This window comes from Aquarana catesbeiana, linkage group LG06 (genome assembly GCF_042186555.1).
Source record: "Aquarana catesbeiana isolate 2022-GZ linkage group LG06, ASM4218655v1, whole genome shotgun sequence".
NCBI lineage: Eukaryota > Metazoa > Chordata > Amphibia > Anura > Ranidae > Aquarana > Aquarana catesbeiana.
The window spans coordinates 28,939,562-28,963,945 of record NC_133329.1 but is presented as its reverse complement, the minus strand read 5'-3'; positions in this window follow the sequence as shown (position 1 = coordinate 28,963,945).

Sequence of the window (24,384 nt, the reverse complement as noted above, 5' to 3'; positions counted from 1 at the left end):
GTGTTCCCCGCACAGTTGCACCTACAGTATAGCTACCTGCAGCCAGGTGCTTGTGTAGGCTCTTTGAAGTATTTCCAGTTACTGTACTGTGTACCCCGCACAGTTGCACCTACAGTATGGCTACCTGCAGCCAGGTGCTTGTGTAGGCTCTTTGAAGTATTTCCAGCTACTGTACTGTGTACCAAGCACAGTTGCACCTACAGTATAGCTATCTGCAGCCAGGTGCTTGTGTAGGCTCTTGACGTATTTTCAGTTACTGTACTGTGTACCCCGCACAGTTGCACCTACAGTATAGCTACCTGCAGCCAGGTGCTTGTGTAGGCTCTTTGAAGTATTTCCAGTTACTGTACTGTGTACCCCGCACAGTTGCACCTACAGTATAGATACCTGCAGCCAGGTGCTTGTGTAGGCTCTTTGAAGTATTTCCAGTTACTGTACTGTGTACCAAGCACAGTTGCATCTACAGTATAGCTACCTGCAGCCAATTGCTTGTGTAGGCTCTTGACATATTTCCAGTTACTGTACTGTGTACCCTGCACAGGTGCACCTACAGTATAGCTACCTGCAGCCAGGTGCTTGTGCAGGCTCTTTGAAGTATTTCCAGTAACTGTTCTGTGTAACCCGCACAGTTGCACCTACAGTATAGCTACCTGCAGCCAGGTGCTTGTTAAGGCTCTTGACGTATTTCCAGTTACTGTACTATGTACCCCACACAGTTTCACCTACAGTATAGCTACCTGCAGCCAGGTGCTTGTGTAGGCTCTTGACGTATTTCCAGTTACTGTACTGTGTACCCCGCACAGTTGCACCTACAGTATAGCTACCTGCAGAAAGGTGCTTGTGTAGGCTCTTTGAAGTATTTCCAGTTACTGTACTGTGTACCCCACACAGTTGCACCTACAGTATAGATACCTGCAGCCAGGTGCTTGTGTAGGTTACTGACATATTTCCAGTTACTGTACTGTGTACCCTGCACAGTTGCACCTACAGTATAGCTACCTGCAGCCAGGTGCTTGTGTAGGCTCTTGATGTATTTCCAGTTACTGTACTATGTGCCCCGCACAGTTGCACCTACAGTATAGCTACCTGCAGCCAGGTGCTTGTGCAGGCTCTTTGAAGTATTTCCAGTTACTGTATTGTGTGCCCCGCACAAGTGCACCTACAGTATAGCTACCTGCAGCCAGGTGCTTGTGTAGGCTCTTTGAAGTATTTCCAGTTACTGTACTGTGTACCCCGCACAGTTGCACCTACAGTATAGATACCTGCAGCCAGGTGCTTGTGTAGGCTCTTTGAAGTATTTCCAGTTACTGTACTGTGTACCAAGCACAGTTGCATCTACAGTATAGCTACCTGCAGCCAATTGCTTGTGTAGGCTCTTGACATATTTCCAGTTACTGTACTGTGTACCCTGCACAGGTGCACCTACAGTATAGCTACCTGCAGCCAGGTGCTTGTGCAGGCTCTTTGAAGTATTTCCAGTAACTGTTCTGTGTAACCCACACAGTTGCACCTACAGTATAGCTACCTGCAGCCAGGTACTTGTGTAGGCTCTTGACGTATTTCCAGTTACTGTACTATGTACCCCACACAGTTTCACCTACAGTATAGCTACCTGCAGCCAGGTGCTTGTGTAGGCTCTTGACGTATTTCCAGTTACTGTACTGTGTACCCCGCACAGTTGCACCTACAGTATAGCTACCTGCAGAAAGGTGCTTGTGTAGGCTCTTTGAAGTATTTCCAGTTACTGTACTGTGTACCCCACACAGTTGCACCTACAGTATAGATACCTGCAGCCAGGTGCTTGTGTAGGTTACTGACATATTTCCAGTTACTGTACTGTGTACCCTGCACAGTTGCACCTACAGTATAGCTACCTGCAGCCAGGTGCTTGTGTAGGCTCTTGATGTATTTCCAGTTACTGTACTATGTGCCCCGCACAGTTGCACCTACAGTATAGCTACCTGCAGCCAGGTGCTTGTGCAGGCTCTTTGAAGTATTTCCAGTTACTGTATTGTGTGCCCCGCACAAGTGCACCTACAGTATAGCTACCTGCAGCCAGGTGCTTGTGCAGGCTCTTTGAAGTATTTCCAGTAACTGTACTGTGTAACCCGCACAGTTGCACCTACAGTATAGCTACCTGCAGCCAGGTGCTTGTGTAGGCTCTTGACGTATTTCCAGTTACTGTACTGTGCACCCCACACAGTTGCACTTACAGTATAGCTACCTGCAGCCAGGTGCTTGTGTAGGCTCTTTGAAGTATTTCCAGTTACTGTACTGTGTACCCTGCACAGTTGCATCTACAGTATAGCTGCCTGCAGCCAGGTGCTTGTTTAGGCTCTTTGAAGTATTTCCAGTTACTGTACTGTGTACCCCGCACAGTTGCACCTACAGTATAGCTACCTGCAGCCAGGTGCTTGTGTAGGCTCTTGACATATTTCCAGTTACTGTACTGTGTACCCTGCACAGTTGCACCTACAGTATGGCTACCTGCAGCCAGGTGCTTGTGTAGGCTCTTGACGTATTTCCAGTTACTGTACTGTGTGCCCCGCACAAGTGCACCTACAGTATAGCTCCCTGCAGCCAGGTGCTTGTGCAGGCTCTTTGAAGTATTTCCAGTAACTGTACTGTGTAACCCACACAGTTGCACCTACAGTATAGCTACCTGCAGCCAGGTGCTTGTGTAGGCTCTTGACGTATTTCCAGTAACTGTACTATGTACCCCGCACAGTTGCACCTACAGTATAGCTACCTGCAGCCAGGTGCTTGTGTAGGCACTTGACGTATTTCCAGTTACTGTACTGTGTACCCCGCACAGTTGCACCTACAGTATAGCTACCTGCAGCCAGGTGCTTGTGTAGGCTCTTTGAAGTATTTCCAGTTACTGTACTGTGTACCCTGCATAGTTGCATCTACAGTATAGCTACCTGCAGCCAGGTGCTTGTGTAGGCTCTTTGAAGTATTTACAGTTACTGTACTGTGTACCCTGCACAGTTGCACCTACAGTATGGCTACCTGCAGCCAGGTGCTTGTGTAGGCTCTTTGAAGTATTTCCAGTTACTGTACTGTGTACCAAGCACAGTTGCACCTACAGTATAGCTACCTGAAGCCAGGTACTTGTGTAGGCTCTTTGAACTCTTTGCGACTATGGCACCAAGACAGGGTCAGGGGGGCTTGTTTTTTCCCCACGCCAGTGGGCCATGATCAGGGATGCATGCACTGTCCTGTCACCATTTGAGGAGGCCAAGAGGATGGTGAGCAGTGACAGTGCATGCATCAGTGACACTGTCCCCCTTGTCCACCTGTTGGAGCACACGCTTCAGGGAATAATGGACAGGGCACTTGAGGCCAAACAGAGGCAGGAAGAGGAGGACTTCCTTAGCTCTCAAGGCCCCCTTTATCCAGATAGTGTTCCTGAGTGCCCGCCGATCACACAGGAAGAGGATGAGGAGGAGGAGGATGATTGTGTTAGTATGGAGGTGGAGCCTGGCACTCAGCATCAGCAGCAGTCTTTAAGGGATCATTTACAGTCCCAAGAAACCCATGGACTTGTTCGTGGCTGGGAGGAGGTGGCCGCGGATTATGTCGTCTTAGTGACCCAGAGGCCTCCGGACCGAATGCCTCAGCAAATCTATGCTGCATGGCCTCCCTGATCCTGCAAAGCCTGCGTAAGGATCCTCCTATTCATGGTATCAAGGAGAGGGATCAATACTGGCTGGCAACCCTCCTTGATCCACATTACAAGGGTAACTTTGCAGACCTTATCTTGCCATCGCAGAGGGAGCAGAGGATGAAACATCTTCGGGAGGCCTTGCAGAAAGGTCTGTGCAACGCGTTCCCAGATACTGGGAGGTTATAAACTCCTGTTCCTGGACAACGTGTTGCTGAGGCTTCTGTCAGTCAAAGAAGGAGCGGTGGAGAAGGTGGCCGCCTGACCGATGCGTTCAGACAATTTTTTAGTTCACAGCCCCAAGGTATGATCGGTTCCAGCAACCATCGCCAGCGTCTTTTTTACATGGTGCAGGAATACCTAGGGGCAAGATCTGATTTGGACACCTTTCCCACCAAAAATCCTCAGGGTTATTGGGTCTTGAGGATGGATCCCTGGCCAGAGATTGCACAGTATGCAATTGAGTTACTGGCCTGTCCTGCATCCAGCGTCCTTTCGAAACGCACATTCAGTGCTACTGGTGTCTTTGTAACCGATCACATGGTGCTTCTGTTCACCGACTCAGTCGATCGACTGACCTTCATAAAAATGAATCAGTCTTGGATCACCACCAGCTATCAAACACCTGATACTGATGTAACTGAATAAATTTTTTTGAAATGTCAGATCCCTTCAAGACTGCCTATGCTGATGCTGAGTGACTATCCTGTTATGCTGAGTGATTATCCTCTTCCTCCTCAATGATCATGCTGATAGCTTGTAAGAACATTTTTATTTCTGGGCGCCGCCACCAGTGGCTAAGGCCCAATTTTTCAGCCCCTGTTTAACAGGGGAGTGTAATTACAATTTTTAATGCAATATTTTGCAGGAGGGTTCGTTGCTGCGCTCAACTAGAGTATCTGTGAGGCGTTGTAGTGTTGTGGCACCAGCACCAGTGCCTAAGGCCCAATTTTTCAGCCCCTGTTTAACAGGGGCGTGTAATTACAATTTTTGATGCAATACTTAGCAGCAGGGCTTGTTCCTGCTCTCCAACTAGAGTATCTGTGAGGGGTTGCATTGTTGTGGCACCAGCACCAGTGCCTAAGGCCCAAAATTTCTGCCCCTGTTCACCACTTCAATACAGGGCACTTAGACACCTTCCTGCCCAGACCAATTTTCAGCTTTCAGTGCTGTCGCAGTTTAAATGACAATTGCGCGGTCATCCAACACTGTACCCAAACTAAATTTTTATCATTTTGTTCCCACAAATAGAGCTTTCTTTTGGTGGTATTTGATCACCTCTGCGGTTTTTATTTTTTGCGAAACAGATAAAATAAGACCGAAAATTCTGAAAAAAATAAAAGTTTTGCTTTTGTTTTTGTTTAAAAATTTTGTAAATAAGTAAGTTTTCTCCTTCACTGATGGGCACTGATAAGGCGGCACTGACGGGCACTGATAAGGCGGCAGCGATGAGGTGGCACCAATGAGCGGGCACTGACGAGCACTGACGATGGGCACTGATATGCGGCACTGATGGGCACTGGTAGGCGGCACTGATGGGTGGCACTGATATGCAGCACTGATGGGCATTGATAGGCGGCACTGATGGGCGCTTATGGGTGGCACTGGGTGGCACTGGTGGGCACTGATGGGCACTGTTAGGCAACACCTATGGGCACTGAAAGGCTGCACAGATGGGTTCTTATGGGCGGCACTGCTGGGCACTGATAGGCGGCACTGCTGGGCACTGATAGGCGGCACTGATGGGCACTGATACGTGGCACTGATGGGCACTGATGGGCACTGATACGTGGCACTGATGGGCACTGATACGCAGCACTGATGGGCATCCCTGGTGGCACTGGCAGTGGTAGGCATGGGAGTGGGCACTGATTGGCAGCTGCCTGGGCATTGATTGGCAGCTGCCTTTGCACAGATCAGTATTTCTCTGGGGGTCTAGGGGGCATACCTGGTGGTCCAGTGTGGCTGGTTTCCCTGGTGGTCCTGGGCGGCTTCCCTGGTGGTCCTGGGTAGGATCCGAGGGGGGGCTGTGCTGATAAACAATCAGCACAGACCCCCCCTGTCAGGAGAGCAGCCGATCGGCTCTCCTCTACTCGCGTCTGTCAGACGCGAGTGAGGAAAAGCCGATCACCGGCTCTTCCTATTTACATCGTGATCAGCCGTGATTGGACACGGCTGATCACGTGGTAAAGAGTCTCCGTCAGAGACTCTTTACCTAGATCGGTGTTGCGGGGTGTCAGACTGACACCCCGCAACAACGATCGCCGCGATGCGCGTCCCCGGGGCGCGCAGCGGCTCAATATCCTGAGGACGTCATATGACGTCCAGTCAGGATATTGAAACCACTTTGCCGACGTCATTCTGCTATATGGCGGGCGGCAAGTGGTTAAGGACATGTAATTACAATTCTTGATCTAATATTTCACAGCAGGGCCCGTTCCAGCGCCCACCAAGAGTAACTGTGAGGACTTATGCCCCGTACACACGGTCGGACATTGATCGGACATTCCGACAACAAAATCCTAGGATTTTTTTTCGACGGATGTTGGCTCAAACTTGTCTTGCATACACACGGTCACACAAAGTTGTCGGAAAATCTGATCCTTCTAAACGCGGTGACGTAAAACACGTACATCGGGACTATAAACGGGGCAGTGGCCAGTAGCTTTCATCTCTTTATTTATTGTGAGCATTCGTGGCACTTTGTCTGTCAGATTTGTGTACACACGATCGGAATTTCCGACAACGGATTTTGTTGTCGGAAAATTTTAGATCCTGCTCTCAAACTTTGTGTGTCGGAAAATCCGATGGAAAATGTGTGATGGAGCCTACACATGGTCAGAATTTCCGACAACAAGGTCCTATCACACATTTTCCGTCGGAAAATCCGACCGTGTGTACGGGGCATTACAGTGTTGTGGCACAAGCACCACCACCACCTAAGGCCACAATTTCTGCAGAGTATATAGGGTAGGCCCCTACTTTCAAACATCCAACTTACAAATGATGGTGAAATCTACCCCTAGGAAGGGAAATTCTCTCCTGTAAGAGTTAATATGGGAAAAACATTTCTCCTTTCCACTGATGCTTTATCACCAATCATTGTTTCACTAAAAACCCCAAATTTTCGAAAAACATTTGTCATTGGGGCAGAAAGTGAGGTGAAACCTTCTGCAGAGGAGCACAGACAGCAAAACAAATGTCACAGGGGTGATAACCCTTCCCTATGTTTTCCAAAAAGCTTAAAATAGATTTTTTGGCTGGAGCTAAACACGTTAAAAATGTACCAGTTCAAAATTACAAACAGATTATACCTAACAACAAGCCTACAGTCTCTGTCTTGTTTGCACCACCTGTATACTGCTGTTCAGAGTATATAGGGCCTGGTGGCCCCACGCCTTCCATATTGCCGGGACCCGACATTACATTAAAGCCGCAAGCAGTTTTAAATTACCTTTATTCCTTTAAAAATGTCATTTTGTGCAGGGACTGTTCTAAGCATGGGAAACACGCGCCACTTTACAGGCATACTATAGAATACCCCCAGGTATGATATTTAAAGGAATATTTCACTTTTTTTTTACTTTAACCACATCAGCTCCCCCCTTTTACCCCCTTCCTGACCAGAGCACTTTTTGCTATTCGGCACTGCGTCGCTTTAACTGACAATTGCGCGGTCGTGCGACGGGGCTCTCAAACAAAATTGACGTCCTTTTTTTCCCACAAATAGAGCTTTCTTTTGGTGGTATTTGATCACCTCTGCGATTTCTATTTTTTGCACTATAAACAAAATAAGAGCGACAATTTAGAAAATAACTTATTTTTTACATTTTGCTATAATAAATATCCCCCAAAAATATATTAAAAAAAACATTTTTTTTCCTTAGTTTAGGCCGATACGTATTCTTCTACATATTTTTGGTAAAAAAAAAATCTCAATAGGCGTTTATTGATTGGTTTGCGCAAAAGTTATAGCGTTTACAAAATAGGGGATAGTTTTATGGCATTTTGATTAATAATTTTTTTTTACTAGTAATGGCGGCGATCAGCCATTTTTATTGTGATTGCGACATTATGGCGGACATGTTGGACATTTTTGACACATTTTTGGGACCATTGTCATTTATACAGCAATCAGTGCAATTAAAAATGCACTGATTACTGTGTAAATGACACTGGCAGTGAAGGGGTTAACCACTAGGGAGCGGGATGGGGTTAATTCAGTACTAGGGATGTGTTCTAACTGTAGGGGGGGTGGGCTAGCTGTGTCACTACGCTGATCACTGCTCCCGATGACAGGGAGCTGTGATCAGTGACACTGTCACTAGGCAGAACGGGGAGATGCTGTTTACATCAGCATCTCCCCGTTCGTCCTCTTCGTGAGGCGATTGCGGTTAACCTCACGGCGATCGAGTCCACGGGAACTGCGACCCAACTCACGGAGCTCCCGCCAGCGGCACGCACGCAATGGCATGGTGGGGAATTCAAATGGACGTACCTGTAAGTCCATTTGCCCAGCCTTGCCATTCTGCCAACGTACATTGGCGTGCGCCGGTCGGGAAGTGGTTAAGCATCATTAAAATCACTGCTCCCGAAAAAACAGCCATTTTTAAAACTTTTCTTTGCATTGATACATGTCCCCTGGGGCAGGACCCAGGTCCCCAAACCCTTTTTAGGACAATACCATGCAAATTAGCCTATAAAATTAGCACTTTTGATTTAGAACGTTCGAATCCCATAGACGTCAATGGGGTTCTAACGTTCGTGCTGTATATTTACTTTTGGATACGTCCTCCAACCGAGTCACCAGGCCCCTCTATAGACCAGCATGCGGTGTGATCTCTCCAAGACGGGTCCTCCCCTGGGATCCTAACTGAAAAAGCTCCTGTATCTCCTTCCGCATTCCTTCTCAGACTTCTTCAGGGATACGGTAGGGGGGCTGTCGAAGGGGTGCTTGTCCAGGGGTCTCTACCTTATGCACAGCCAGGGCCATGTAGCCCGTTTTTTGGGAGAAAGTCGCTTGTTTCTCCCACAGAAGCCTTTTAGCCTGTTCCTTCTTTGTGGGGCTTAACCGTTCCCCTAGCTGTACGAGGCTAATGAGGTCAGTCTGAGGGTCTCTCTCTAGTAAGTCAGGGAGGGGTAAACTTTCAGAGTTGTCCGCAGCAGGGGCACACACTGCAGCAACATCCTCTTGCCGTTTCTGATACTCTTTCAGCATGTTCACATGAAAGGTTCGCTGGATTCTTTCATCTGCACAACTGGCAATAACATAGGTAGTATCACATACCTGGGCTACTACTTTATACGCGTCCTGCCATGATGCCTGCATCTTGTCGGTCTTCACAGGCTTGAGCACTAAGACCTTCTGCCCAACCTGGAAGATACGCTGTCGGCCCTCCCCCCGATCATACCATCTCTTCTGTCTCTTCTGGGCCGCGTGGAGATTCTCCCTTACCATCAGAGACAGTTGTTCCATGCGGTCCCTGAGTTCCAGAACATAGGGTACTATGGGGGTCCCCTGCTGCTCTGTCTCTCCCTCCCAGTGTCCTCTACTAAGATTGAGGGGTCCGCAGACCCTTCTCCCATAGAGTAACTAGAAGGGAGAGAACCCAGTAGATTTCTGGGGTACCTCTCTGTACGCAAATAACAGGTGAGGCAGGAATCTCTCCCAGTCTCTGCAAGCGTCCAAAAAGGTCCTCAGCATTTGCTTGAGGGTCCCATTAAGGACCATTAGTCTGGGGGTGGTAAGGTGAGCTCAGCAAGGGCTTAATATTGCACACCTTCCACAACTGCTGGGTGAGCACAGGGGTAAACTGGGTTCCCTGGTCAGAGAGAATCTCCTTAGGGAACCCCACTCTAGTAAATATCTTAACCAGGGCATCAGCTACTGTCTCTGCTTCAATGTTGGACATAGCTACTGCCTCTGGGTAACGGGTGGCATAGTCCACCACGGTGAAAATATACTTCTTCCCGGATGGACTAGGCCTGGCCAAGGGACCCACAATGTCAACGGCTATGCGGTAAAAGGGCTCCCCAATAATAGGCATGGACATAAGTCTGGCCTTAGGGTGGTCCCCCCGCTTACCTACCCATTGACATGTGTCACACGTTTTGCAGTACTGTCGCACATCCTGGTTCAAATTGGGCCAGAAGAAATTCTGTGTAATTCTATGGGCTGTGCGACAGGACCCTAGATGTCCTGCTAGTGGTACATCATGCCCGATTCGCAGAATCTCCAGCTCGTATTTCTTAGATACCACCAGCTGTCGTTTCTGCAAAGGGGCTTTACTTCTCGGGGATGGCTTAGGGATCCTATACAGTCTATCCCCCACCCATTCATAAAGCTTCCCATCTATTCCCCTTTCCTGAGTACCTGCCTTAGCCCTATACTTGTGTAAGGTTGGGTCCTCCTGGGTTTCCCTCCCGAATGCCTCTGGGGATTCCCAGCCTAGGGGAGCCTGATCTAAGGTACATGTCGGGGGAAGATAGTCTTACCTGGGTCTCAGCAGCAATCGGACCGGTTCCATCTGGGCACGAGTAGTCACTGGGTTGGCTTCAGCGGGGCCCATCGGGGCGTAAGCAGAAACTAGGGGGGCCAAATCATTCCCTAGTAGTACATCCACTGGCAAATTCTTCATCACCCCCACATTCACATGTCCCGAACCAACCCCCCAATCCAGGTGAACACGTGAACAGGTAGCAACAGGTAGCCGGAAAATGGTGCCTCTTGCTACCCTTACGGCTACAGTGTCTCCGGTGTGTTGGCTCTCTGGGATGAAGTTCTTCTGTAGTAGGGTCATGGTGGCGCCAGTATCACATAGGCCATTGGCTACCTTTCCATTAACCCGGACAGTCTGCCTGTGTTGCCTGTTGTCCTGGTTAGCTGCTTGTACTGGATCTGCCTCATGCAGGATGCTCCAATGTTCTTCCTCCTCAACGCAGTGAGCCGCAGGCATGGATGTGCAGGGATTCCCCTCTGCTGGCTTTCTCCATGCCTGGGACTGCCTGGCTGGATTCAATGGACAGTCTGGCTTTTTGTGCCCTAGCTGTTTACACCCGAAACACCTGATGGGTTGTGAATAGTCCTGGGAGTTGAACCTGGACTACTGAGACTAAGTGGCCGCTGGAGGTGGTGCTGTAGGGCAGTACGACTGTGGTTGGTAGGCGGCAGCTGGAGGGGGTGCCGCTGATCGATAATCCACCCGAGATGTTGTTTTGACCACAGGGTTATCCAGTTTGCGGGTGTCTGTGTATTCATCCGCCAGGTGAGCTGCTTCAGGCAAGGTGAAAGGTTTTTGGTCCTGGACCCACTCTCTGACTTTTGGGGACAGCTTGTCAAAGAAGTGCTCCAGCAGGAACAGCTGCAGCACCTCTTCCCCAGATACTGCTTGGCATCCAGCGACCCAGTGGGATGCCGTGCGATGTAGGCGGCATGCCCACTCTGTATATGAGTCTCCAGCCTGCTTGCTCATCTCTCGGAACCGCCTCCGGTATGCTTCCGGTGTGACGGCATACCTGGCCAAAAGTGCTTCTTTAACCAGCCGTAGTTCATACTCTCATCGTCTGGGATGGCCCTGAACGCTTCACTGGCCCGGCTGGACAATTTCCAAGACAAAATGGTAACCCATTCCTCTGTGGGCACTCGGTGTAGGGCACATTGCCGTTCAAAATTAGCAAGGTACCCATCAATCTCCCCTTCTGTTTCGATGACATTTTTAAAAGCAGTAAAATGTATCTTCCTCCTTTCAGTTGGTGCTGCTGTAACTCCTGCTGCTGCAGCACCTCTTTGCTGTAGCCAATTTGCCTCCACAGTCGCTATAACTCAGTCTATGATCTCCGCTGTAGGGTTGGGGCCATAATGTGCCAGTCTTATGTTAACAGCCCGATCAAAACTTACCTCTTTGGGTGTCCTGTCTGTTATGCTGGGCCTTTCGGTTATGTTGGGTATTTCGGCTCTATCCATTTCGACTAGTTCTGCAATAATGTCCCTCTTCTTACGGTTGTTGGCCCCAGTTCTCCAGTAAGCCCTTGAGGGTATAGCGCTTTAGCCATTCATACTGTGCTTCCATTGGCCTGTGACCTCTTGTATTTTTCCTTCTGGGCTGTGGGAATGATCCTGCTGCTTGCCACCCGTCGTAACGACACCCCGAGTATAAAAGGGGTTAAAGCCGCTTAGGACATTCCATTTCCAAACACAAAGGCAGCTACTGAACACTCCAATCAGCCGAACAAGAAACCCATACAAATAATTCTCCCCCAAGTATGAGACAAGGCTCTGTATTGAGGGTCAAACAGGAATAATACTCTTTTTATTTTTGAGATCTCACATAAAATATATACAGCAGGATGAAAATACAACCTGTAACCAGAAACCTAATTAACAGGAGCTAATTATCTAATCCTTTAGGCAGCCTAAGGTGACTCAGAGACATGACCTTTAGGACAGACTTCACGTCTCCTAGCTCACCGACTAAACAATACACGTTATCATACATCTCAACACAGAACTCCTTCATACAATTGCAGGGTTATTTAGCAAAAAAAAAGTAAAAATGACTGCGCTATCCCCGTGAAACCTGTATACAAAAAGTGTACAGTGTATGAAAAATGACATAAAGCTGCAACTATAGAATGTGAGACACCCACACTAAGATAAACAAAAAACAAAGGTAGCTGCGCTATGAAACTTGAATGATGTAAGAAAATGATACAATTCAATCACCTCTCCATGTGAGGGTTATACACCCATAATAAAGTGACAAGCAGTGAAAAAAATTTAAATTACATCAAACAAACTATAAAACATGGATATATGGGTAAATTCAGTCCATGCCAAAAGTATGAAGGAAAAGAAAAAGTTCACTGGCAGAGCGCTCCTTCAAAGGTAGGTGAGACAAGCATCCATGCGATATAAGTCCTAAGACCATAACACCCAAAAGGACGTGGTGACAGAAGGGTTCCTCCACCAATAAAAATACTGCCCTTACCAGCTCCCAGGGGCGTAACTACCACCATAGCGACCCATGCGGGCGCTATGGGGCCCGCAGCCAAGTGGGGCCAAGTGAGGATGAGAGCACCGCTGGCACATTCTCCCAGCTAGGGGAAGAGAGAGGAGAGAAAGAGGCGAGCTGTCCGTATCAGCAGAGAGCTGAATTGCCCGATGTAATAGCTTTCACTAGAACTTCCAGTGTTCCCGGGGCTCATGTCACATAGCTCCACCTTTTGGCCCGGTGCCTTTGATAGACAGAACGCCAATCCAATGCGGGACATGTGACGTCATCAAAGGAATCGGGCCAAGAGGTGAGGCTATGTGATGATGAGCCCCAGGAAGACTGGAAATTCAAATGAAAGCTATTACAGCGGGCAATCCCGCTGATCCGGGTGGCTTGCCTCTTCCTCTGCATAGGTGAGGCTGTATGGGGCACAGGCAGACCAGGCTGTATGGGGCACAGGTCACGCTGTATGGGGCACAGGTCACGCTTTATGTGGCATAGCTCACTCTGCATTGACACTAGGGCAACTGTGGGGGGGGGGGCTGTTTGCAGGGGGGCCCCATACAACATTTTGCTATGGGGCCCTGCTATTTCTAGTTATGCCCCTGCCAGTTCCTATGATCTCTTGTTACGGAGATCATACAGGCGTGTGGCTATCTATCTACCTCAGCCTCGGGTCTTTGATAAGGACGGATCCCAATGTGTCTCTCCATCATGGGTCTTCTAGATAGTGGTTAGGCACTCGTCCCCCATGAAAGTATACACAAAAAAGGCTTCCATAGCGTAATACGTTTACACAGAATTTATTAAGATAAAAAAAAATGCACTTACAATTATGTTGTAAAACACAGGCTCGTATAAAAACAAAGGCCGGCCGGCTTCAGTATGCTGCCCATCGCTTCCGGGATCAGCGTGGTGGTGTGTGGTGACGTCAGCACGCCGCTCCTCCCTACGCCATTTCGTCACAACTGATGTCTTCCAGGGGCACAATGAGTGAAAGACTCTTAGAAGCTGTGACAAGTCATACTAGACTAATTCACATTATAGCAGACATGGACAGAGACAGGTGGCTGGAATGGACATCAGCATCTCCTAACAGTATTTGTCCCATTTGAAGTAATCCAATCATGTTCTCAGGGTTCATTATTTTCTTGGTCACCCTGCACCCAAAAGTGACTCCCATCACACTTTCTTTTCCGGCTCCCTACTGGCTGTTGCACGTATACTTATGTTACTCTATGCTACTTTGTTACTAGATTGCAATCCACTGTTTACAAAGTCACAAAACCATTTGACGCCTTTCATGCCCTGATGTGGAGATTTATACAAATTGCCGACCACATAACTTAGTTATGCCTTGGCAGAGCGTCTCTCCTGTCCCAGATCATGCACCTAGTACGTGATCTGGAACTCCTGGGTAGGGGGCGCGCCCGCGCGCCACTGGCGCCAGGACTGTGCTGTGATTATACACAGCACAAGCCAATCAGCAGGTGCTGGCCAATGGATGTTCGCCATCACCTGCTGATCAGGGAGGAGAGACACAGAACCAAGATCTGTAAACAAGGCAGATCTCTGTTCTGACAGCAGGGATGTGATGGATTTTCTTTCCTTGCAAAGCAGGGAAAGAAAATCCATCACTCCTCTTAGTAAAAACAGCACACACATAAACACTGTCTAGGCACAGATTTAACCCTTTGATCGCTCCTGATGTTTAACTCTTTCCAAGCCAGTGTCATTAGTACAGTGACAGTACATATTTTTAGCACTGATCACTGTATTGGTGTCACTGGTTCCCACAAAGTATCAAAAGTGTCAGTTAGGTGTCCAATTGTCTGCCGTATTATCGCAGTCCTGCTATAAGTTGCTAATCGCTACCATTACTAGTATAAAAAATAAATTAAATTTCAGTATATATATCCCATAGTTTGTAGACGCTAGAATTTTTGCGCTTATTGGGGTTTTTTTGTAATCTTTTAATCGGATCTGTTTTATAGCAGAAAGTAAAAAAATATTGTTTTTTTTTTCAAAATTGTCGCTCATTTTTTGTTTCTAGTGCAAAAAATAAATACCACAGAGGTGATCAAATACCACCAAAAGAAAGCTTTATTTGTGGGAAAAAAAGGACGTCAATTTTATTTGGGTACAGCGTCGCACGATCGTGCAATTGTCAGTTAATGTAACGCAGTGCCGTATCACAAAAAATGGCCAGGTCATTAGGGGGCAAATCCTTCCGGAGGTGAAGTAGATAAAGTTGAACTCCCAGAAAAGATATAAATTGGGTAGCAGATTTGTGACTATTGATCCATAAAAATAATGAAATAACAATATATAACTTTTTAATTTAAATGCAAGTAGCGTAAGGTCTTGAATTTAGCTTGATATCAAACGCGTGTAATCCCCTGTACAGCAGAACTCAGACTGGGAGAGGGATGGCCAAGACTTGTAGCCAATGAGGGGAGTTGCATGCAAATGTACTAAAAGAGGAGAGAGCAAAGTGAGTTCATAAATTAGAGTGACAGAGCTGTGCAAATCCCAGGACTGGATAGACAGAAGTCATTTGGCAGGTAAACAGATCCCATCTACTGTATGTATTTCATCTGTGTATTAAGATGTATGTCTGGAGTTCCGCTTTAAGTTCTTGTGCTCTTCCTATCACTGTTCCCATCACTTCCCAGATCACAGTTGTCGGCCTTCAGCCCTATATTCCACATTTATTAAATGGACAGAATTGCTTAGGAACATTACAGGTGAAATCAGTTAAAGCAAATTACCTGACATTTGGCGGAATTGCTGTACTGTCTTTAGTTTCTGTACCAGTTTCGTTTCATCCTCTTTATCTTTAGGTGAAATGGGACAGAGATCTTCGGCTAATCTCTCAATATCAGAACTCATTTTCTTTACCCCCAGCAAATCTTTAGCCTGAACGTCATCAATCATCATAACCACATTTCCCCTTCCTGTGCACAAAATGAAAGTAATAATCAGTATTTTTGATTAGATAGATAATTAGATACATCATTTCTTTATTGTCATTGCAATTAGTCACAATATTGGTAATTATTATTGACTAATATAGGTTGCCCCCTCCAGTCTTATCATCACCCATCTCTAACCCAGCAGCCCCTTTTTCAGTCCTATCCTCACCTTCCCCCAATCCAGCAGCCCCCTTTCACCCTCCAGTCTTATACTCTCCTGTACCCCATCCAGCGGGAAATTGTCCATGAAGACCCAGAGCTGAATCTCAAAATCTTACACTTGTAAATACACACATGTACTAACTTCATTCAATGTCATGTTAGGTCTGAACACAGAATACGCCAAGGAATGAATGGAGACTGTAGGGATGAGTCAAATTTAGATTGCATAGAGGAACAAATGAAGAAATGCAATAGTGGACTCAATTAGGACTGCATAGAGGACTGAATACAGACTGGATAGAGGACTGAAAAGAGACTGTATAGAGGAATGAATACAGACTGTATAGAGGACTGAATGGAGACTGTATAGAGGACTGAATAGAGACTACATAGAGGACTGAATGGAGACTGTATAGAGGACTGAATAGAGACTACATAGAGGACTGAATAGAGACTGTATAGAGGACTGAATGGAAACTGCATAGAGGACTGAATAGAGACTACATAGAGGACTGAATGGAGACTGTATAGAGGACTGAACACAGACTGTATAGAGGACTGAATAGAGACTGTATAGAGGACTGAATGGAAACTGCATAGAGGACTGAATAGAGACTACATAGAGGACTGAATAGAGACTGTATAGAGGGCTGAATGGGGACTGTATAGAGGACTGAATAGAGACTGTATAGAGGACTGAATTGAGACTGTAAAGAGAACTGAATGGAGACTGTATAGAGGACTAAATGGAAACTGCCTAGAGAACTGAATTGAGACTACATAGAGGACTGAATGGAGACTGCATATGGGAATGAATGTAGACTGTATAGAGGACTGAATAGAGACTGCATAGAGGACTGAATTTAGACTGTATAGAGGACTGAATGGAGACAGTATAGAGGACTGAATGGAGACTGCATTGAGGACTGAATGGAGACTACATAGAGAACTGAATGGAGACTGTATAGAGGACTGAATAGAGACTGCATAGAGGACTGAATGTAGATTGTATAGAGGACTGAATGGAGACTGTATAGAGGACTGAATGGAGACTGCATAGAGGACTGAATGGAGACTGTATAGAGGACTGAATGGAGACTGTATAGAGGACTGAATGGAGACTGTATAGAGGACTGAATGGAGACTGTATAGAGGACTGAATGGAGACTGCATAGAGGACTGAATGGAGACTGTATAGAGGACTGAATGGGGACTGTATAGAGGACTGAATGGAGACTGCATAGAGGACTGAATGGAGACTGCATAGAGGACTGAATGGAGACTGTATAGAGGACTGAATGGGGACTGTATAGAGGACTGAATGGAGACTGTATAGAGGACTGAATGGAGACTGTATAGAGGACTGAATGGAGACTGCATAGAGGACTGAATGGGGACTGTATAGAGGACTGAATGGAGACTGTATAGAGGACTGAATGGAGACTGCATAGAGGACTGAATGGAAACTGCATAGAGGACTGAATGGAGACTGTATAGAGGACTGAATGGAAACTGTATAGAGGACTGAATGGAGACTGTATAGAGGACTGAATGGAGACTGTATAGAGGACTGAATGGAGATTGTATAGAGGACTGAATGGAGACTGTATAGAGGATTGAATGGAAACTGCATAGAGGACTGAATAGAGACTGTATAGAGGACTGAATGGAAACTGTATAGAGGACTGAATGGAGACTGTATAGAGGAATGAATGGAGACTGTATAGAGGACTGGATGGAGACTGTATAGAGGAATGAATGGAAACTGCATAGAGGACTGAATAGAGACTACACAGAGGACTGAATGGAGACTGTATATAGGACTGAATGGAGACTGCATAGAGGACTGAATGGAGACTGTATAGAGGACTGAATGGAGACTGTATAGAGGACTGAATGGAGACTGTATAGAGGACTGAATGGAGACTGTATAGAGGACTGAATGGAAACTGCATAGAGGACTGAATTGAGACTTTATAGAGGACTGAATGGAATATGCATAGAGGACTGAATAGAGACTGTATAGAGGACTGAATGAAGACTGCATAGAGGACTGAATGGAGACTGTATAGAGGACTGAATGGAAACTGCATAGAGGACTGAATTGATACTTTATAGAGGACTGAATGGAATCTGCATAGAGGACTGAATAGAGACTGTATAGAGGACTGAATGGAGACTGTAGAGAGGGCTGAACGGAAACTGCATAGAGGACTGAATGGAGACTGTATAGAGGACTGAATGGAGACTGTATAGAGGACTGAAATAAAGCACAATCAAGTAGAATTGTGTAAAGATTCTGCGCAACACAATATGAAGTAGCTGGATGAGTAGATAAACTGCACACTATAAATAACAATCCCCCTAGTGGGTTAGGAAAAATGTGCAAAGTGAAAGACATATAGCAGGTGCATCATGGTGAAAAAAGTGTTGGTCAATAAAAGTCAATAAAGGCATAAAACATAAACATAAACTGTGACTAATGTGTAGGCATGCGTTGATAGGTGATCTGGTGACTGTTCGTGGTGTCAAATGCCCACTCAGGGCTCACAGAACTCTCACCTCTATGGCACAATAAAAGTGCATGTGTGTTTCCAATGGGTCTGTGGTCACTCAGATGTGGCGATGGCAGTGGCGTTCTACTCCTACTGGGGGGAAGGGGGGCGTTACTTGCTCCTCCTGGCCAGGCTTCTGTATTCCAATCAAAGTATCTGTATCCTTCCAATGAGCCTGTGATCACTCTCCTGTAGTGATATCGATGGCGTCCAAATTCTTCCAGGGGAGAGGGCCGTCACTTCCTCCAGATAGTGAACTCCATATAGGGGTAATAGAAAGGACTCCAATAGTGTGATAAATTTTAAGCCAATGGGTTTATTAAGGGTAAAGAATAGGCTTACATACACAAAAGCAAAGATAAAAGCCAAACAGCGATGGGAACAGCGTTATTGCGATACTCGCTACGTCACTTCCGGTCCGCACTGACGTATTTCCGGTTACGTGCCTACGCGTTGCGTCATATCACGTGACTTCTTCAGGGCACGTGATATGACGCAACGCGTAGGCACGTAACCGGAAATACGTCAGTGCGGACCGGAAGTGACGTAGCGAGTATCGCAATAACGCTGTTCCCATCGCTGTTTGGCTTTTATCTTTGCTTTTGTGTATGTAAGCCTATTCTTTACCCTTAATAAACCCATTGGCTTAAAATTTATCACACTATTGGAGTCCTTTCTATTACCCCTATATGGAGTTCACTATCTGGAGGAAGTGACGGCCCTCTCCCCTGGAAGAATTTGGACGCCATCGCTATCACTACAGGAGAGTGATCACAGGCTCATTGGAAGGATACAGATACTTTGATTGGAATACAGAAGCCTGGCCAGGAGGAGCAAGTGACGCCCCCCTTCCCCCCAGTAGGAGTAGAACGCCACTGCCATCGCCACATCTGAGTGACCACAGACCCATTGGAAACACACATGCACTTTTATTGTGCCATAGAGGTGAGAGTTCTGTGAGCCCTGAGTGGGCATTTGACACCACGAACAGTCACCAGATCACCTATCAACGCATGCCTACACATTAGTCACAGTTTATGTTTATGTTTTATGCCTTTATTGACTTTTATTGACCAACACTTTTTTCACCATGATGCACCTGCTATATGTCTTTCACTTTGCACATTTTTCCTAACCCACTAGGGGGATTGTTATTTATAGTGTGCAGTTTATCTACTTATCCAGCTACTTCATATTGTGTTGCGCAGAATCTTTACACAATTCTACTTGATTGTGCTTTATTTCAGTTCATTAATAGTGTAAGGTGTTCACTATTTGATTTTGCAGCATCACCTAGAACACATCACTATTTATTTTTTCTCCACTGAATTTCAGATAGTAGCGCAGAAGTTTTTCTTTTTAGATGTATAGAGGACTGAATAGAGACTGCATAGAGGACTGAATGTAGATTGTATAGAGGACTGAATGGAGACTGTATAGAGGACTGAATGGAGACTGTATAGAGGACTGAATAGAGACTGTATAGAGGACTGAATGGAGACAGTATAGAGGACTGAATGGAGACTGTATAGAGGACTGAATGGAGACTGTATAGAGGACTGAATGGAGACTGTATAGAGGACTGAATGGAAACTGCATAGATGACTGAATAGAGACTGCATAGAGGACTGAATAAAGACTGTATAGAGGACTGAATAGAGACTGTATAGAGGACTGAATGGAAACTGTATAGAGGACTGAATGGAAACTGCATAGAGGACTGAATGGAGACTGTATAGAGGACTGAATGGAGACTGTATAGAGGAATGAATGGAAACTGCATAGAGGACTGAATAGAGACTACATAGAGGACTGAATGGAGACTGTATAGAGGACTGAATGGAGACTGTATAGAGGACTGAATGGAAACTGCATAGAGGACTGAATTGAGACTTTATAGAGGACTGAATGGAATCTGCATAGAGGACTGAATGGAGACTGTATAGAGGACTGAATGGAGACTGTAGAGAGGGCTGAATGGAAACTGCATAGAGGACTGAATGGAGACTGTATAGAGGACTGAATGGAGACTGTATAGAGGACTGAATGGGGACTGTATAGAGGACTGAATGGAGACTGTATAGAGGACTGAATAGAGACTGTACAGAGGACTGAATGGAGACTGCATAGAGGACTGAATGGAGACTGTATAGAGGACTGAATGGAGACTGTATAGAGGACTGAATGGAGACTGTATAGAGGACTGAATAGAGACTGTACAGAGGACTGAATGGAGACTGCATAGAGGACTGAATGGAGACTGTATAGAGGACTGAATGGAGACTGTATAGAGGACTGAATGGACACTGTATAGAGGACTGAATAGAGACTGTATAGAGGACTGAATGGAAACTGCATAGAGGACTGAATGGAGACTGCATAGAGGACTGAATGGAGACTGTATAGAGGACTGAATGGAGACTGTATAGAGGACTGAATGGAGACTGTATAGAGGACTGAATGGAAACTGCACAGAGGACTGAATGGAAACTGCATAGAGGACTGAATATAGACTGTATAGAGGACTGAATGGAGACTGTATAGAGGACTGAATGGAGACTGTATAGAGGAATGAATGGAAACTGCATAATAGAGACTACACAGAGGACTGAATGGAGACTGTATATAGGACTGAATGGAGACTGCATAGAGGACTGAATGGAGACTGTATAGAGGACTGAATGGAGACTGTATAGAGGACTGAATGGAGACTGTATAGAGGACTGAATGGAAACTGCATAGAGGACTGAATTGAGACTTTATAGAGGACTGAATGGAATCTGCATAGAGGACTGAATAGAGACTGTATAGAGGACTGAATGAAGACTGTATAGAGGACTGAATGGAGACTGTATAGAGGACTGAATGGAAACTGCATAGAGGACTGAATTGATACTTTATAGAGGACTGAATGGAATCTGCATAGAGGACTGAATAGAGACTGTATAGAGGACTGAATGGAGACTGTGGAGAGGGCTGAACGGAAACTGCATAGAGGACTGAATGGAGACTGTATAGAGGACTGAATGGAGACTGTATAGAGGACTGAATAGAGACTGCATAGAGGACTGAATGTAGATTGTATAGAGGACTGAATGGAGACTGTATAGAGGACTGAATGGAGACTGCATAGAGGACTGAATAGAGACTGTATAGAGGACTGAATGGAGACAGTATAGAGGACTGAATGGAGACTGTATAGAGGACTGAATGGAGACTGTATAGAGGACTGAATGGAGACTGTATAGAGGACTGAATGGAAACTGCATAGAGGACTGAATAGAGACCACATAGAGGACTGAATGGAGACTGTATAGAGGACTGAATGGAAACTGCATAGAGGACTGAATGGAGACTGCATAGATGACTGAATAGAGACTGCATAGAGGACTGAATAAAGACTGTATAGAGGACTGAATAGAGACTGTATAGAGGACTGAATGGAAACTGTATAGAGGACTGAATGGAAACTGCATAGAGGACTGAATGGAGACTGTATAGAGGACTGAATGGAGACTGTATAGAGGAATGAATGGAAACTGCATAGAGGACTGAATAGAGACTACATAGAGGACTGAATGGAGACTGTATAGAGGACTGAATGGAGACTGTATAGAGGACTGAATGGAAACTGCATAGAGGACTGAATTGAGACTTTATAGAGGACTGAATGGAATCTGCATAGAGGACTGAATAGACACTGTATAGAGGACTGAATGGAGACTGTAGAGAGGGCTGAATGGAAACTGCATAGAGGACTGAATGGAGACTGTATAGAGGACTGAATGGAGACTGTATAGGGGACTGAATGGGGACTGTATAGAGGACTGAATGGAGACTGTATAGAGGACTGAATAGAGACTGTACAGAGGACTGAATGGAGACTGCATAGAGGACTGAATGGAGACTGTATAGAGGACTGAATGGAGACTGTATAGAGGACTGAATGGAGACTGTATAGAGGACTGAATAGAGACTGTACAGAGGACTGAATGGAGACTGCATAGAGGACTGAATGGAGACTGTATAGAGGACTGAATGGAGACTGTATAGAGGACTGAATGGACACTGTATAGAGGACTGAATAGAGACTGTATAGAGGACTGAATGGAAACTGCATAGAGGACTGAATGGAGACTGCATAGAGGACTGAATGGAGACTGTATAGAGGACTGAATGGAGACTGTATAGAGGATTGAATGGAGACTGTATAGAGGACTGAATGGAAACTGCACAGAGGACTGAATGGAAACTGCATAGAGGACTGAATATAGACTGTATAGAGGACTGAATGGAGACTGTATAGAGGACTGAATAGAGACTGTATAGAGGACTGAATGGAAACTGCATAGAGGACTGAATGGAGATTGTATAGAGGACTGAATGGATACTGTATAGAGGACTGAATGGAGACTGCATAGAGGACTGAATGGAGACTGCATAGAGGACTGAATGGGGACTGTATAGAGGACTGAATGGAGACTGTACAGAGGACTGAATAGAGACTGCATAGAGGACTGAATGAAAACTGCATAGAAGACTGAATGGAGACTGTCTTGAGGACCAAATAAAGACTGTGTAGAGGACTGAATGGAGACTGTATTGAGGACCTAATATAGACTGCATTGAGGACTGAATGGAGACTGTCTTGAGGACTGAATATAGACTGCATAGAGGACTGAATGGAGACTTTGTTGAGGACCAATTAAAGACTGCATAGATGACTGAATGGAGACTGTGTAGAGGAGAGAATGGAGACTACAGAGAGGACTGCATGGAGACTGCATAGAGGACTGAATGGAGATTGTCTTGATGACCAAATAAAGACTGTATAGAGGACTGAATGTAGACTGTGTTGAGGACCTAATATAGACTGCATTGAGGACCGAATGGAGACTGTCTTGAGGACCAATTATAGACTGCATAGAGGACTGAATGGAGACTGTGTAGAGGAGAGAATGGAGACTACCCAGAGGACTGCATGGAGACTGCATAAATGACTGAATGGAGACTGTGTTGAGGTCCAAATATAGACTGCAAAGAGGTCTAATTGGAGACTGTGTTGAGGACCGAATTGAGACTGAATAAAGGACTGATTGGAGACTATGTTGAGGACTGAATTGAGACTGAATAAAGGACTGATTGCAGATCAGCTGATGGAAGGATGGAAAACATCCTCTCAAGAGTCCTCAGTCCTGATTCAGGCAGTGGACTAACTCTTGAGAGGGGTTATGCAAATATTAAAATGCTTTAATGGGTGGGTGTCAATCTGAAGGAGTGGGTCTTCCTAGCTAGGCTGTATTTGCATAAAGACCACCTTAAAGGAACACCCACATTGGCACGCTAAGCCTCCATGATTAAAAGAACTGAAATCCAGTTAATGAAATGGGCGGGTAGCATGTAGTCAGGTTGGATAGGAAACAGTTAAATGATGCTATATTCTCTTTGGCCAGGAAATGAGAGAAACACATACAACTATGCAAGACTGGAGGGAAGACTGGAAAAAAAAAGAAAAAAATACATAAGCAATACATAAGCTGATATTGCTAATTTCCATCTGAAAATGCTGGCTTTATAGTCATTGACCTGCATCAGGTATGTACAATAACTCCTGATTAGATATGAGCTTGGGCATCCTTCAAACTCATCTCTAGCCAAACATCCAAGTTGGACTTTCTTTCACTCCATTAGCTGAGCATTGGTTCATTTCTTGACATTGACTTAGGCTCCATGCACATTGGCTTAGAAAATGCTGCTTCTACAGGAGTTTTGTGTTCTGTATGTAGAAGCAGCTCAGTGTTATCCTATGTGTCCATGTACACTAGGACGATTATTTTAAGCTCAATATTTCGAGGCAGGAAAAATCCTGATTGGAACTTTCTGCCAGAAAAAATGTGAAACTCTCCTAAACACATCTAAACATGTGTACAAAAACGTACACAAGTGTTTTTATTCTGCCAAGGGTTTTTTTAACCCAGTGTGCATGGAGCCTAAATGTGGTGATGTGTCCATATAAGAGCACTAAGGTCACC